The sequence below is a fragment of the Apium graveolens genome, unplaced genomic scaffold (assembly GCF_009905375.1).
Source record: "Apium graveolens cultivar Ventura unplaced genomic scaffold, ASM990537v1 ctg1471, whole genome shotgun sequence".
NCBI classification, from domain to species: Eukaryota; Viridiplantae; Streptophyta; class Magnoliopsida; order Apiales; family Apiaceae; genus Apium; species Apium graveolens.
Window position 1 is genome coordinate 8,233 of NW_027417253.1, and position 17,891 is coordinate 26,123.

The 17,891-nt window shown below is 36.1% G+C and overlaps 1 non-coding gene across 1 annotated transcript; it reads right to left on the minus strand.

Annotated features, from left to right (window-relative positions):
* Positions 1-16,739: 16,739 nt before the first annotated feature.
* Positions 16,740-16,846, minus strand: LOC141699893 (small nucleolar RNA R71). The gene has a single exon (XR_012566145.1). It is a non-coding gene; the product is annotated as a small nucleolar RNA R71 (small nucleolar RNA).
* Between the last annotated feature and the right edge of the window lie 1,045 nt (positions 16,847-17,891).

Here is a 17,891-nt window from a genome sequence, read left to right on the forward strand (position 1 = left end):
TCAATCCCTCTAACTTCTTCCAGTTCATCTAGATAGAGGTTTAGATCAGAGAATTCCTTGATGTCACATAAGTACATATAATCTCCCTTGTTGACTTTGGATTGAGCTTTGGTTAGAGACTTGGATTTGAGAGGTGACAACTTCACTTTCTTGACTGCTCTTGACTTTGTTCTCTTTGGCTTGTTAAGAATTGGTAAATTGAAGTCAGGAATTGGTATACTTTCCCAGTATATTGGTTCATCCTTAGGCACAGTAGGTTCACCATGAATGTTCCCGTAAGGATCCACCACCTTAATGTCTTCAAATACCACTGAGGGTTTTGATGCTTGAGTTGTAGTTGGAATGGATTCCTTGGGAAACTGATCCTCCAATTCCTTACCAACAAAGTTCAATTTCCTTTTGGTTCTTTTGGCCAATTCCTTGTATCTGTTAGATTTCTTCTATTGTGGTTCAACTTGCTTCTTTGAATCTTGAGATTTAGTGATTTTAGTTGGCTGAGCAGGAATTTGTTGTGTTGGTTTCACAGCTTGTAGCTTGGCCAAGATAGCAGTTTGCTCTTTCTTTTGTTTAATCTTTTAAGCATCTAGAGCAACTTGCTTCTTTTCTTGCTTCAATCTTGCCTTTTCTTCTCTCTTTTCTTCAGAAAATTGAGGATGTCCAGCCACCACACAAATTTCTTTACCATTCTAGAAAACTTTAGCAATTCTCCTTTTCAAAGCTGAATCAGCCGGATCCTTGTAGAAGGCAATGGATCTTGACAACAGTTTCTTCTCATCAGGCTTTGATGTCTCATATACTGTATCCAAAGGGTTCTTTAGTGATGATTTTGGATAGTTCACCCTTGGCTTCAAAAGTACTTCAGCCTTTGGAGATTTGATGCAGGATGGCTGCCCACTTTCCAAATAGTTCATGCTCATTTCATTCACAGAGATTTTCCTGACTTGAGAGTGATGAATGGCTGACTTTTCTGGCTTCTTTACTAGCCCAAACTTCTTTTGAATACCCTCATCAATTTTCTCCCAGTTGATTGGATTCAACTGCTCCTTTTCAGCTGCTTTCAAAGTAGCTACTGCTTCCTTTATCAGATCAATATTGTCCTTAGCTGGTGGCTTTGAGATAGTAATTGTAGGCACAATTACTTTGCTAACTTGAATGTTGAGCACTTTTTTCTCTCCCTAACTCCTAGAACTCTCTTTCTCCCCCTTTTTGTTATCATCAAGTTGAGTAGAGGAGGAGGTTTGTGCAGCCACCAGTTTCTGAAGCAAGTCTGTTTGTTGAGCTTGGTGTAGATGAATTGCTGTAAGAGATGCTTCCATTGCTGTCATTCTTTTATCTAAGGCATCTATCTTTGTGGAAAGATCAGAATTTTTCCTGAGTTGTCTCTTAATCTCAAGCATTGTAGCTTCTGAAAGTTTAGAGTCCATCTTGTCAGAAATGGCCTTTTTCATCTCATCAATATCACCTTTGATAGTGTTGACATCTTGAGCATGTTGAAAACCTTGGATTTGTTGTAGTTGCAGAGAGCAAGATGTGCTTGAAGGAGCTTTTTGGTACTGGCATTTGTGGTGGTTTGAAGAGCAGAATTTGTCTGATTTATGAGTTAAATCAGGGTTGTCTTGAAGTAGTGTTCATCACATTGCTTTGAAAATGCCCAAGATGGCATGCCTGATTTTGAACTAGAGCCTACTTCTCCCCCTATGTCCAATGGCTCTTCTTCACTATCTCCACCTTCACCTCCAAAGAATTCTTCTGAACCACCAGTCTCATAATCAACATCACCAGCTGTAGAAGGCAAAGCTGTGATGGCATCCTTAGTTCTTTGTATGGACTGTGTGGTGTGCACCAAGTTTAGAATCCTTTCTGCATTATCATTGCCCTGTCCAGCTAGAAGTTGGTAGGCTGGAACAGGGTGAGTAAATGTCTCAGCATCTAAGGAGGTGGAATCTATAACAGCTTGAGTTTGCTGAGATAGTCCCTCCCTGTTTGCATCTTGGACATTTATTAACTCACTTACAATAACATCCACCCTTATATCTTCAGTACCTTCTTTTCTCTCGTTTTCTCTCTTTTCTTGCATCAAGGTCTCACCTTGGCTCACCACCCTCACACCCTCACCTTCACCATCTAAGGTGGGACTCCTCACACTCTCTTTTGCCAATCCTGAAGAACTGGATTGCATATTTTCACTCTTTTCCTCTCCTTTTTCCTGGGAGCAACCCAAACTCTCACTCAGTTCACTCCCTTCCCTCAATCCTAGGAGTGATTGTACTACCACTAAGTCTTTTGCACTTGAGATAATTGATGAAATTTGAAGCTGTGCAGAGACACTCGACAGATAAGGGATATCCGTCGGGTTAGCAGTTTGACTATCCGATGGATAACTACTGTTAAGCTTATCCGTCGGAATACAATCACTACTCGATGGATGAGCAGTATCCATCAAGTGAGTAGAAATGAATATGTTTGGAGTGGAAACTATTGTGGACTCTGTGCAGATTGATGAGAAATTTGGCACAGATGTCTCAACAATTCCTGAAAGAATTGGCAAGTGAGCCGACAAATCATCCAAAAGATGATGCTCACTTGCACTAGATTTTGGCTTCCCCAACAGAGTTAAAGAAGGGGAATCGGGAATTGATGTGTTGATCATATCCACATCAAGAGAGTTTGTGGGAGAATTTGGTTTTTGAGGTGCTTTGATAACTAAAGATTTTGGCTGTGACTCCACATTTATTGGAGCCACATCAAACTGACTTTGAAAATGTGCAGTGACTGTGTCTTCATCACCAGTTTGCACAGTGTGTGAACCCTGTGCATCCCCAAGGGTTTTTGGTTTCTTCTTTCTAGTATAGGTTTGGGGTGAGCTTGTGTCCCTTACCCTTTTGGCCTGTGCTCTTGGCTGAGAGCTTCGTTCAATAGTCACATCCTTTTAGGAGGATGCAACTAGCAATGAGATTATGTCCTTATTAAGCACTGCAGTTTGTTGGGAAACTGCAGTGTGGCTAGGCTGGGAAACACTCACCTCTCCAACCTTATCCTTAGGGTTTCTTTGATGTTCACCCTGTCCTTCACCTTTCTTACCCACCTTCACACTCCCCTCTTTCAGTTTGGTGGATTTTACAACTGCCATCTTTTGAGAGATACTAGAGGGGGCTTTCTTTGACTTGGATTTAGAAATTTTTGATGGTTTGGTAGCTTGGGTAGGCAATTGTTGGGTCATTGACACAGTTGCCAGAGCTACACTATAAGGCAAAGAAATTTGTGAGGCTGGAAGAGTAGGGACAGCTGAACTTACCTCACTTACCTGAGGTGCCTCCATAACAGGAAAATAGGAGAGTGACACCTCTTTGTGATGGTTTTCCCTGTTCAAATTTACAATAATCCTTCTCTCTTGAACCCAACAATCTAATTTGTTGGTTGGGTTCTCAAGCACAATATCCTCAGAGAGGTGGTTAGCAATCATCATTAAAAATCTAGCATAATAAACATTTTTACCCTCTTATTTAACTCCCCTAACTTAAACCCCAACTCAATTATGATAAGATCACTAAAGTTGAAAAATTAATCAGTAACAAGCATGTAAAGCATGTGAAGCATAGAGATATTGACAGAATCAAAATTACTGATTTTACCAGAAAAGAGCTTGGTAACTACATCACACAGATAACTCCATTCCTTTCTAAGACCCAACCTCCTGATTTCACTTAATTTAGAAGTAGAGAGTGCATAGTTCATGGAGTTAAGCATGTTAATAATGTCTGTGTCTGTGTGTGGTGAAGTTATAATATTATCAGGAATCTTGAAACATGCTTTAACAATGTCACTATTAACAGAGAATTCCTTACCTTTAATAGTGAAAGTGATAGTCTTATCAGCTGAGTTGTATGTAGCAGTTGTCCACATCTCTTCAACAACCTCACAGTATATGGTGGGTGATTCCAGCATGGCATAGTTAAGTTTGCAGTTTTTCACAAAATCCATCATCTTGTGGTAGTCACCGGACTGTTGAATCCCCTTGTTCACAAGAGCAGTGAAGTTGTTCTTCTCAGAAATAAATCCAGTTTGAGACATTATCTTGACGACAAGTGCCATTGTTAGAGAGTAAAAACTTGCAGAGAGAGAGCATAAGTGCTTTTGAGAAAGAAAGAAATTAGAGCAGATGATTTGAGAATGATAAAAGAAAAGTAATGAAAATGAATTAAGCTTTTAACTATCTCAAAAATAACTGTCAAAAATAATAAAGTAAAATAAAGTAACCAATAAGAATTGCCCAAAGTAGCCGTTAAAAAAACTAATAATAAATAAACTGTAAAAATTTCATCAATTATTTGTCGTGTTATGCTTACAAACTGTAAGTATACTCGATGGATAATGTTCAGAGAATCAACGGCTAAGAATAAGACAATTCGAAGGATAAGGATAAATCAGTTATTCGTCGAGTCATAAAATATTCCAAAAAAGTAATTGATTTTATTAACAAATAGTATACCGACGGATGATCAAACTCGATGGATAGTGATCATCCGTCGAGATGTAAATTTTGACTTAGCCAAAATTTCATCCATGACTGAAAAATTAATTAAATTTCTGGCTGCATTACAACTTACAAATAATCTATAAAGATTCAAGAGTAATTTAGCATACCTAACTCGCTTACCAACCTTGAAAAGATGGATTCATCCAGTGGCTTGGTAAATATATCTGCAAGCTGCTTTTCACTTGGAACAAAATGTAGTTCTACAGTACCATTCATTACATCTTCCCTTATGAAGTGGTACTTGATGTCTATGTGCTTTGTCCTTGAATGCTGTACTGGATTTTTAGTGATGGTAATTGCACTTGTGTTATCACAGAAAATGGGAATCCTTTCAACTTGCAAACCATAGTCTAGAAATTGGTTGTTCATCCATAAAATATGTGCACAGCAACTGCCAGCAGCAATATATTCAGCTTCAGCTGTATAAGTAGAAACTGGATTTTACTTTTTACTGAACCAAGACACAAGCTTGTTTCCTAGAAATTGACAGGTTCCTGTTGTACTTTTTCTATCAATTCTACAACCTGCATAATCTGCATCTGAATAACCAGTTAGATCAAAACCAGAATCTCTAGGGTACCAAATGCCAAGTTTTGGTGTTCCCTTGAGATATCTGAAAATTCTCTTAATAGCTACTAAGTGAGATTCTCTAGGATCAACCTGAAATCTAGCACACAAACATGTAGCAAACATTATATCTGGCCTACTAGCTGTTAAGTACAGAAGTGAGCCAACCATGCCCCTATAATTTGAAATATCGACAGACTTTTCAGTAGTGTTTAATTCAAGCTTAGTTGCAGTGGCCATGGGAGTTTTCGCAGATCTGCAATTCATTAGATCAAACTTCTTTAAAAGATCATAGTTGTATTTAGTTTGACTCATGAATATTCCATCATTAACTTGCTTAACTTGCAAACCAAGAAAGTAAGTTAGTTCTCCCATCATACTCATTTCACACTTACTTTGCATCAATTTGACAAACCTTTTGCAAAGTTTTAAATCTTTAGAGCAAAAAATAATGTCATCTACATAAATTTGAACAAGTATAATAGAGACATTAACATTTCTAAAGAAAAGAGTTTTGTCTACAGTACCTCTAGTGAAGTGATTCTCTAAAAGAAACTTTGACAAAGTGTCATACCAGGCTCTAGGTGATTGCTTCATTCCATAAAGTGTTTTCAAAAGATAGTAAACATATTCTGGAAAATTTGGATCTTAAAAACCAGGAGGCTGACTAACATAGACTTCCTCCTACAAATCTCCATTCAGAAAGGCAGTTTTTCATCCATTTGATAGACTTTGAAATTGGCATGGGCTGCATAGGCTAAGAAGATTCTGATGGCTTCAAGTCTTGCAACATTAGCAAATATTTCATCAAAATCTATTCCTTCTTGTTGACAATAGCCCTTAGCAACCAATCTAACTTTGTTCCTAACTACTATGCCATTTTCATCCATCTTATTTCTGAATACCCATTTGGTGTCTATTGGATTCTTTCCTTTAGGCTTGGGCACCAGCTTCCATACCTTATTCCTCTCAAATTGGTTTAGCTCCTCTTGCATAGCTAAAATGCAATCAAGATCCAACAAAGCTTCTTCTACCTTCTTTGGTTCTTCCTTAGAAAGAAAGCCGCTGTATATACATTCTTCTTGAGTTGCTCTCTTTGTTTAAACTCTAGAAGATACATCACCAATGATGAGCTCAAAGGGATGATCCTTTGTCCATTTCCTTTGTTGAGGTAGATTAGCTCTAGATGAAGAGGCCTCATTGTTGTCTTGATGTGTGATTGAGTTTAGATTATTAGAAACTCCCCCTGAGTTAATGGATCTTTGATTTGAGAAAGGGGAACTTTCTGTAAGTGATCTATTCTGATCTCCAGCTTCTTTAGATGAACCGATGGATGGTGAATTTTGAGTACCGATGAATGAAGCTGGTTGTCTCCCGATGGATGAAGTAGATTGTCTCCCGACGGATGAAGCTTTATGCAACTCGACAGATGTTGAATTTTGTGCTTCTCTGGTAGTTGATTTTTCTGCATTATCCTTTGATACTGTTTCTTGATCACTTTCATCATCACTGTCATCACTAACTATCTCCACATTGTTAAATTTGAGGCTCTCATGTTAATCTCCATCTTGCAGTCCTTCAATCTTTTTATCATCAAACACAACATGTATTGATTCCACAAAAATGTTGGTTCTTAGATTGTAGACTCTATATGTTTTACCAACAGCATATCCAACAAAAATTCCTTCATCTGCTTTAACATCAAACTTCCCATTCTGATCAGTTTGATTTCTCAAGATATAACATTTGCAGCCAAAGACATGAAGAAAATTTAGAGTTGGCTTCTTGTTCTTGAACAATTGATAGGGAGTCATGCATTTTGCTTGATTAACCAGAGAAATATTCTGAGTGTAGCATGCAGTATTTACAGCTTCAGCCTAGAAATATGTTGGTAACTTAGACTCTTCAAGCACTGTCCTTGCAGCTTCAATAAGTGATCTGTTCTTCCTTTCTACTACTCCATTTTGTTGTGGAGTTCTTCTTGCTGAAAACTCATGCAAAATCCCATTTTTTTCACAAAATGCTCTCATGACTGAATTCTTGAACTCAGTTCCATTGTCACTCCTGATTCTTCTAACTTTGAAATCAGGATGATTATTGACTTGCCTTATGTGATTGATGATGATTTCACTAGCCTCATCTTTAGACTTTAGGAAATATGTCCAAGAGAACTTTGAGAAATCATCTACAATTACTAGGCAAAATCTTTTCCTTGAGATGGACAACACATTGACTGGTCCAAACAAATCCATGTGTAGCAGTTGCAAAGGTTCTTCAATTGTTGAATCAAGCTTTTTTCTGAATGATGCTTTGATTCACTTTTCTTTTTGGCAGGCATCACACAATCCATCCTTAGAAAACTCCACTTGAGGAATACCTCTAACCAGTTCTTTCTTTACAAGTTCATTCATGGTCTTGAAGTTTAAATGGGATAGTTTTTTGTGCCATAACCAACTTTTATCCTGACTTGCTTTGCTGAGAAGACAAGTAACATATTCTGCATTTGATGAGTTGGAGTCAGCTAGGTACCCATTTCCTTTTCTCACTCCAGTGAGAACCACTTTGTTGCTCCTTTTGTTTGTCACAACACAGGCTTCAGAGTTGAAGTTTACTGAATTGCCTTTATCACATAGCTGGCTGATACTCAACAAATTGTACTTGAGACCATCCACTAAGGAAACCTCCTCAATGATGACATTGTCTTTTAAAATCAAGCCATATCCCATAGTATAACCCTTGTTGTCATCTCCAAAAGTAATACTTGGGCCAGCTCTCTACTTGAACTCTGTGAGCAGGGTAGAATCACGAGTCATGTGTCTTGAACAACCACTATCCAAGTACCATAGATTCTTTCTATTTCCCTGCACACATCAAAATCAAATCAAGTTGATTTTGGTACCCAAGTTTCCTTGAGTCCTGCCTTGTTAGCTTTCTTTTTCTGTTTCTTAGGTTTGATCTCAATTAACTTGGGGATATCAGATTCATCCTTAGTCATTTGAGTTGGACCTTTGAAACCATTCATTACAACATAATTATCATACATATTTTGATTAACAGGAAATGGCATGCTACTAGTAAACATATTATTCCAGTAAGGCATACTAAATGACATTTGTGGCATACTAAATGTAGCATAATAAGGATTAGGTGCAAATGGCATATTAGCAAACTATGCATTCATATTCTGTGTAGACATAATATTCATAGGCATAGAAGGCATGACATTTATGTTGGGAAAATGAAGTGGCACATAAATGGAAGTAGGCATGGTAGTTTTGCAATTAACAGACAAATGATTTACACTACCACACTTGACACAGATTTTTCTAGGAGCATATTTATCAGGTGTGTAGTTGTTATGCTTGGTAATTCCTACTTTACCATTTCTATTATTTTTCTTTTTAGGCTCTATTTTAACCTCAATCTTTTCCAGTCTGTCACTCAATTGCTTGACAGTCATATGACCAACATTAGCCTTTTTCTCCTTCTTCACTTGACTGGATTCTCCTATAATAAAATTCTTGGAAATTGATCCATATTTCTCATTTAACTTGGCAAGTTTGGCTTTACTCACAGGTTTGCTCACAGTCGACGGATGAGGATTTATATCACTCGATGGATAACCCTTTTTGTTATCCGACGGATGACCCTCATCATCCATCGAGTCTACATCTGTTAGAAATCCTTCAACCAAATTGGATTCCAGCTTCTCCTTATTCTTCTTCCAGGCTGCATCACAAAAGGACTCAATACCTTGAACTTTGGTGATTTGAGCATGAACATCTCTAGATGTTTTTCATGCCTTAATCAGCTCATGTTCTCATTCAAGCTACTTCTTCAAGATCTCTTCTTTCTTCAAGGACTCAGTTAATTCATCCTTAGCAATTTTACACTCAATTCTCAATTTTTCAAATTCAATGAACTGAGACTCTAGCACATTATTCCTCTCACTTAAAAATAAATTGTTTTCTTTGATTTTAGCATTTTCCTTAGTAAGAGACTTAAGTGTAACACGCAAATGATATAATTCTGTAGACATGTCATTTATTGCATTATTACACTCAGCTTTAGATAAATGTGCAAGGTTAGTGGTAGGTTAGTGGTGATTACCTGATTCCTTGAAGAACTTGTCTCTGTTTCATTAGACTTGGCCATTAGGGCTAGATTGACATAGTTGATATCATCATCCTCATCCAGGCCATCTGCTACCCAGTCATTTTCTTGTGTAATGAAATCCCTTCCTTTTGTTTGAGCAACTCAAAGTATTTTTGTTTATAATCCACAGGCTCAAACTTCTTTTTGCTGGAATCTGACTTTACACTCACTGACAAAGTGCCCTGCTAAGCCACATTTAAAACATTTAAATTTTGATTTATCCACCATGTTTCTATTTGGCTTAGCTGCTCCAAAGTTCTTCTTGAACTTGAGCTTGGCAAATCTTCTGGAAAGAAATGCAAGATGTTCATCAATATCCTCCATATCATCTTGGCTCAAAGAATCTTTATTACTAGCTACCATCCCCTTGCCCTTGTTTTCACAGACCTTTGAAGTTGATTCAACAGTTTCCATCTTCATCTCCTTCTCTTTCTCTAACTCAGCAACTAGTGCAATGGATCCTCCTTTCTTCTTTCCTCTCTCCATCCTCTCATCTTGCTCTATTTCAAGCTCATAAGTTTTCAGGATGCCATACAGTCTCTCCAAAGTAAACTCCTTGTAATCTTGAGAGTTTCTTAATGAGACTGTCATAAGTTTCCATTCCTTTAGAAGAGATCTAAGGAACTTAATATTGGATTCTTTTGTCTGAAAGACCCTTCCATGTAACTTCAGAGCATTTAGTAGTTTTTGAAATTTACTAAAAATGTCAGTAAGAGACTCACTATCTTCACTATGAAAGTGCTCATATTGCTGAATTTGCAGTTGCATCTTGTTTTCCCTAACTTGTTCAGTGCCATAACAGATAATATGTATTGTATCCCAAACTTCCTTGGCAGTTTTGCAATTGATGATGTTGTCAAACATGTCACCATCAACTCCATTGAACAGAATATTCATGACCTTCTTATCCTTCCTGACTTGTTCAATATCAGGATCTGACCATTCATGCCTTGGCTTGGGAACGGATGGCTCATTTCCAGTTACAGCTCTCATTGGTACATGAGGGCCTCTCTCTATGCAATCTACATAAGCCTCATCTTGAGAAAGTAAGTGAAGATGCATTTTTACCTTCCAGTGATGGTAATTATCTTTGTCCGGAAAAGGAATCTTCACTCATACATCTTTCTTGTTCATCTTGTTGTTTGTTGTGATCTTTAAACTCTTTGTTTTTCAAGAGCTTGCTCTGATACCAATTGTTAGTCCCTAACAATGCAACAAGAATTACAGAAGGGGGGTTATATGGAATTCTTGAACCTTTTTCAAAAAGATATAAAATGTTCTATCTTAATAATATATAAGTGTTTGATTTGTAAAGTGCGGAATAAGAAGTTAGTAAAATCAAAACACAAGTAATTAAAAACACAAGTCTTTAAAAACTTTCTGGTGGATTTGAATGTATCCACCAGAGATATATATATTATATCAAGAGAACTCTGTGTAGCAAGATTAGCTCACAACTGCTTACAAATATGAACAACTAAGTTTACAGAGAAATGCTAAGGATGTAACTTACAATTGTTTCTCTGAGATGATGTTCTTAGTCTTGTTCTCATTGTTCTATTTGCTACTTCTTGGTTTATATATCACCAAGATTATCAAGTAATAAGACAAGATAATAAAAAAAACCTATCAAGTCTAATACTATGCTACTTCATTACTCTATTCCAGCTTCTTTAAATATCTTCATAATAGCATGGAAATGGTAATGCTTCTTTGTTCTCTAAAACCCAGTTAAATAGGCTTCCACATTCCTTTTGCATACACTCGATGCATGTGACTGTGTTGTCACTGTCAACAGATGTTTGAATTGATTATCCATCAGGTACATGATCATCCGTCGGGTTGCCTTGTTGATCATCCGTCGAGTGGCATTGTTGTTTATCCGTCGGGTAACTATCTGGAACTTGACTTCATTTCATTTATGCAGAATTACAAGACATCATCTATGTATAATTAATCAACCTATTCTGCATATCTAATTAAAGTCAACATGACTTGAGTGCTACTACAGAATCCAAACTAGATGTATGCAGAAATGTGCTACAGACTCTTTATTACACAAGCTACTCACTCGATGGATAATTAAATCATCATCCGTCGGGACTATATTGAGTCATCCGTCGGGACTATATTCCTTATCCGTCGAGTGCTACATTTTTCATAAAGTAAAATCTACTAAGGTTTTTTGTTAATGAAATCATCAAGTTCACAACATATCCACAACAATATCATATGCGTTTCCTTCAAGTATGATATTGCTAACATCATGCCAAATCACACGATTCACAAATGCAAAGACATGACAATCCTGCATAATATAGGCTCATTAAGAAACTATTATATGTAAACATTGGTCATATACTACTACTTTATAAAGTGAATGACATTATCTCGGAATCAAGTAAAATTAGATTCACACCTCGGAATTGTTGAATGCGAGAAAATGAAGGCCACATTCGAGTAATACGTACACGAACCCTCCAATCAGTCCTAGTGCTATCAAGTGATGCAAGATTATTTTCCATGCCATCCATGAGGAAGATTAACAATAAATAAATGATTATTAAAGGGCTACATAATTTAAACACTCATAGAACATATGTTAACCGTATATGTAAGAGGATTAGTATGTCAACCATGGATTTAGGTACATGATTGATGTTAATCCAGTTGGCGTAATCTTTACATATGAGTTTGTTAGGATTTGGCTTCTCTATAAGTAATCCAATATTCTGAAAATAATTATAATAAGTTAATGTGGTATAACAATGTATACGACCTTAAAATTAGGCTAAATTGTCGTGTACAATATTTTCAGTAGTGATTTCTTCCTAAACATCTATTGCAAAAAAATGCTTAATAGGTACAAAAATTAAGACAAAATACAACGGACATTTTTCTTTTAACTTATACTTAGACTTTTTATTTCGTCCATTTTTTGTTACTATTTTTCAGTTAATTTACCAAAAATAGAAGCCAAACACATGTGATTAAGTCTGCTTTGGTATGTTTCTCAGATCCCATGATTTTTTTTCAATAATATCTAAAATCATTTATTATGTTTATATAGTTAAATGTTGAGAGAATATTTAGCATCAAATGTTACAATCAGGGTTGAGCAATCCATTTAAATAGTTAATGCAGAACAAACATGTTGTGTTAGATAATCATGCGAATAATGAAGAGCTGGTTGATTTGAATTTAGAAGATGCAGCAGCAGAGGCTGAAAATGCACAGGATGATAATCCGGCTGATGAAGTAGTTCAATAAACAGAAATAATTAAGGGTGTACATTCAAACCATCTAAAAATCCAACTAAAATCTTTAAGTTTTGCAACAAAACAGAACTAAACATAAAAAATGACTTGTCTCTAAAACTTATTTAGATATGCCTAACGAAAATTATGATCCAAATAAAAAGTTTTCTTTGATGCGACATCCGTGCAATGCATTCTTTTTCCAGATATCGTAAATCACCTTCAAATCTTTTTTCCTGTAAAGGAAACAGTTAGAAATAAGTTACAATATTTAATTTCATTATTTCATAGATTTAGTAACTCGTGTTCAATCTTAAAGTACATTACTTCACAAACAAATGCTATATTTACCTTATTGAAGTCATTAATCATTATCGGCACCATCAAATCCATTGCCCTCAAGCCTGTAATACACATATATGTATTAAGACATTTATACCCAAAAATAATTAAAGTAGAAAGTTTTAAAAATAATATTTTTATCCATACCAATTCCTAAAGTTAAAAACCTTATGTACTCCCGGGTTAATATAGAATTTGGAGGCCGGAGTATTAATGATAATAGCGACGCATGATAACCAAAATAAACATGTTACAAACTTACAATGTACTTGTCTAAGTAAATAATATAATAAACTATCTTAACTCGATAAATTTAATCTTTGTACATGATAAATTTGGCACTTGACAGAATAATAATGATCGGTGTCTCTTCCCCGTCTTCGTACAGTGAAGTCATACTTTCGGTCAATGCACCCCATATATCCACTTTAAAAGAAACCCTTGTACCAAAACACATAGGAATGAAAAAAATTAAATTTAAGTAGATACAATAGTTCAATTAATTTTTTTACGTGTAGCTTAATTCTTACAGCGGTCCTTGAGTAAGATTGAATCGTATAAAAGGCTGAACTCCAAAAATTGTTTTAATGTTCACCCTTGGCTGGAGATCAGCAATAACTCCTATGATATCTGATAAAGAACAATGTCATATAATTAAAAAAATGGACTTTCTACATTGTTGTGTTAGGATAAAACATATGAAATTTATTGATACCTATGGCAAATGTCCTATCGAGAGCATAAGATTCAGGATTTATAACCAACTGAGGTAAACTGACAAATTCAAAATTGTGCCTTGGAATGAAAATCTGCAGTAAGTTATTTGGATACATAGTTTGGACTGTGATTAAAGGTGTGAAAATAATTTTTAGCGCAGAACGAACAGGTCTCAAGATACCAAATGCGTGGGTAGTAAAAAAATTTGTTATTTCACACATCTAACCCTCAACAATAGTATTTTAAAGAGAGTTCCATATATCAGCTCTCACAAAATCCTGCATATGATCATTCTTACAAACATGAAAACATGCCGGTTACATTTGTATACTCAGAACTATAAACGTGACAACGTAAAATAATCTGTTTTAAACATGAATTAGTTGAGGGTCCAAAATAATCAAATTACATCTAAGAAATACTCCTTCTCTTTTATTAGTATGCCATAATCTTGTGACTCGAACTCGTATCCTCAAGTTTCTGCTGTAAATATCCAGTGAAGAAAGCGAATGAACTATAACTGGCGCTGAAAGAATTGAATTGTGAAATCAATATTAAAAGAGAACATAATAGTAAACTCAAGATTTCATAATCGTTCACCATGTAATACAAATTGTATGTAGAATACTAACCCATAATGATTGCAAAATATGGTATGCAATGTTTCTGATACAGCTTTGAGTTAGAATACATGAATTGCAATGAGAATATCAGAATTTAAACAAAATTCTATGAAAAAGATTTAGATGCATATCTACAACTTTAATTTTAGAGATATGATCAGATTACATGTTTTATGCCGCCAAATTTGTTATATATGATATGTGAGGCTGTTAATCTGAAATAAAGTTAGTTACTTTGAAAGATATAAAGTCAATTATGGAGTGAGAGTATGATACTTGTGCATATCTGATTATACAAAAATATGTAAATTTTAATTGTTAATTTTCTTTAGATGATTTCATAAATAATATTATTAGATGTTGCATTGATAGTATAACAATCTATATTATACAAAAAATCATCAACATAATGATTGCCTTAGTATTTATAAATGTATAAGAAAGGAATTAAGTTTTGAGTACACCAAAGATCTTTCACAATTAATTAGTATCAAGTACACATACAATATAATTTTCAACCTTAAAAGTTCATATTAGAAGACTTAATCAATTCATTTCACAAATTTGATCGAAAGCTGATAAGTGGATTTTATATCAACTTGGAACGCTTCATTACAAGCTTAAGTTAGTGTTTTGGACTCAAGTTGTTGGTATTTTTGATATGTTTTGTGTTATTATATTTCATGCATCAGTTAAATGAAGAAAGGAGCTTTTCAAGAGAATATGCTGAAAAGAGATCAGAATTGGAAGCCTAGGCCATTTTCAAGTTGTGGAGAATCTCGATAGTTTCGCGTGGGAAGTTGAATCTCCTAATTCTGACGAGTAGAACTCAAGATACGGCCAAAAGAAGAATTGTCAGAAAATTTCAAGAAGGCCAGCGCGGTCGCGCCAGAACCAGCGCGCCCGCGCTCCAGAAATCACTATTTCAGCGCGGCCGCGGCCGAAAGTAGCGCGCCCGCACCCTATTTCTGTACCAAAATCTTGATTTTAGTCAAAATTGAATATTTTGAGAGTCCTGGTCATCCTGGAGCCTATATATACCAATAAAGAGACGTTTTTAACAACAAGAAGTAAAATGAGAGCAATAAGAAGACCTAGAGAGCACGAGCCGGCTACGAAGAAGAAGACTTTTGTTTTCTTAAGTATAGTTGGGATGCTTGTTTTAGATTTTTCTTTGAACCCTAGTACTCTTATCTTAGTTTATTATACCATACTTTCATCGGAACCCATAATGATGATGAGTTCGGTTATGAACTAATCGTTATCGTGGGGTTCTAACGGATTTGCTTATGGATTTCAATAGTTAATTTGTTTCGATATCTTAGTGTGTGGGTGACTGTATGATATCCTAATAGGGTTGTGCTTATTCGTCTTATATGGGTCACGAACTTATAAGATAGCGTGTTAATCTATATTGAAGCGAAAGTGAATATAGGGGTTTAGAACTTGCTATGCTAGCCTAGGTTCATGTATTTGATATGCATGATTCGTAGGTAATTTTAACCATCTTACTTGCCCTATTTAATCACGATAGATAATTTTTGCATTAAACCTTTATGTTGTCAAATTCTATTTATATATAGCATCTCAACATAATTGGTGTCTATTCAGCTTCTATCTCTTTTGTGGATGTCTGGTAGTAGGGTATCCGTACAACAAAAGTTGGCATTTACTAGTTTCGTGTCATCTGATTAGTTGTCATCACCATTGTATGCTAAGGTTAAGAACAATAACTTTGAATGAAGTATTTAATGAAGTTAGAATCCCATGTTTGTCTCATATAGTAATTCAACCTCAATTCTCTTAGTTAATTGCATGTTAGGTAATATCTTAGTTATAAACAATCTCAAATTATTATTCCTCTTAGCATTGAATAATAACCATACCATCGTTGCTTAAATCTTAAATAACCTAAACAAGTCTCTGTGGGAACGAACTAGAAAGAATTCTATATTACTTACGAACGCATATACTCGCGTGAATATTAGCGCGTGTTTTCGTCCTAACAAGTTTTTGGCGCTGCTGCCGGGGACTCGGTGTTAAATTTTTAGTTTATGTGCTTGATATCAATGGTCGTTAAAGTTCACTGACTCGGATTCTTGTACTTTCACGGTTTACTTGTGTGTGTTTCAGGTACTCTAGTTTTTATTGCAATGGGAGAACCAACATCAATGAAAGTGTTGGTGGATTATTCTCAACCAATGATCAATGACATTCAATCTAGCATTGTCAGGCCAGCTATCGCAGCTAATACCTTTGAGATCAAGTCTGGCATAATTCAGATGGTACATAATTCAATTCAGTTTGGGGGTGCTCCAACAGAAGATTCTAACATGCATATTAGGGACTTCATTGAGATCTGTGACACTTTCAAGTTCAACAATTTTTTCTGAAGATGCTATAAATCTGATGCTTTTCCCATTCTCTCTGAGGAATAAAACTAAGTGCTGGTTACATTCTCTACCAGCAGGTTCTATCACTACTTGAGAGGATCTTGCTCAGAAGTTTCTTACTAAATTCTTCCCTATGGCGAAGACAGCTACAATAAAGAATGCTCTTACTCAATTTGTACAACAATTGGGAGAATCTCTATGTGAAGCTTTGGAGCGCTACAAGGAGATGCTTAGGAAGTGTCCTCATCATGGAATGCCTATTTAGATGATCATCAATTGTTTCTATAACGGGTTGAGAGCACAGTCAAGACCGATGCTCAATGCAGTGTCAGGTGGAGCATTATGGGCAAAGAGCTATGAGGAAGCTTATGATCTAATTGAACTGATGGCTGCTAATGAATATCAGTATCCAACCCAGAGATTACCACATGGCAAGGTACCAGGAGTTCTTGAAGTGGATACAGCTACAACTATCACTGCTCAACTAAAGGCGTTGTCTATGAAGATTGATTCTCTAACTAACTATGGTGCTAATCAGATAACCAGAGTTTGTGAGCTGTGTGCAGGTTCACATGCGACAGAGCAATATGCTATATCTAGTGAATCAGATCAGTTTGTGAGCAACTTTCAGAGATCACAACAACCAGTTCCAGACACTTATCATCCTGACAACTGGAATTATCGTAACTTCAGCTGGAGCAACAATCAGCATGCAATGCAACATCCGTTCCAGCAGTTTGAAAAAAAAAACAAATTAACCCTTCTGGTTTTTAACAACCGTAATATGCACCAAGAAAACAACTCCAACTTCAACAACAAACTCATGGAGGTGCAGGTCTATCTTCGAATGAAAAATCTGAATTGGAGGAGTTGCGGCTTATGTGCAAAAACCAGACTTTTATATGCCAAAGCCAGGTTGTTTCTATCAAGACTCTGGAGAACCAAATAGGGTAAATTGCTAACGCCTTATTGAATCAACCATCAGGAATGCTTCCTAGTGATACAGAAGCCAATCCAGGAAAGAGGGAAGTTAAGAACATGTGAACACCATCATCCTGAGATCCGGAAATGTCGCAAGCCCCCAAATTCAACAAGACGAAGAGTATGAAAACTCTATCCAGAATGCAGGTGCGTCTGCACCCTTACCAATTTCAGAAAAAGAGATTGTAGCTGAAAAAGTGGTGCAGAAGGATGTCGAGGTGGAATCAAGGAAGAAAACTGTGGAACACACTCCTCCTGAGGGTAATACAGGGGAGAAACAGGTCTATCCTCCACCTCCTTTTCCTAAGAGGCTATAGAA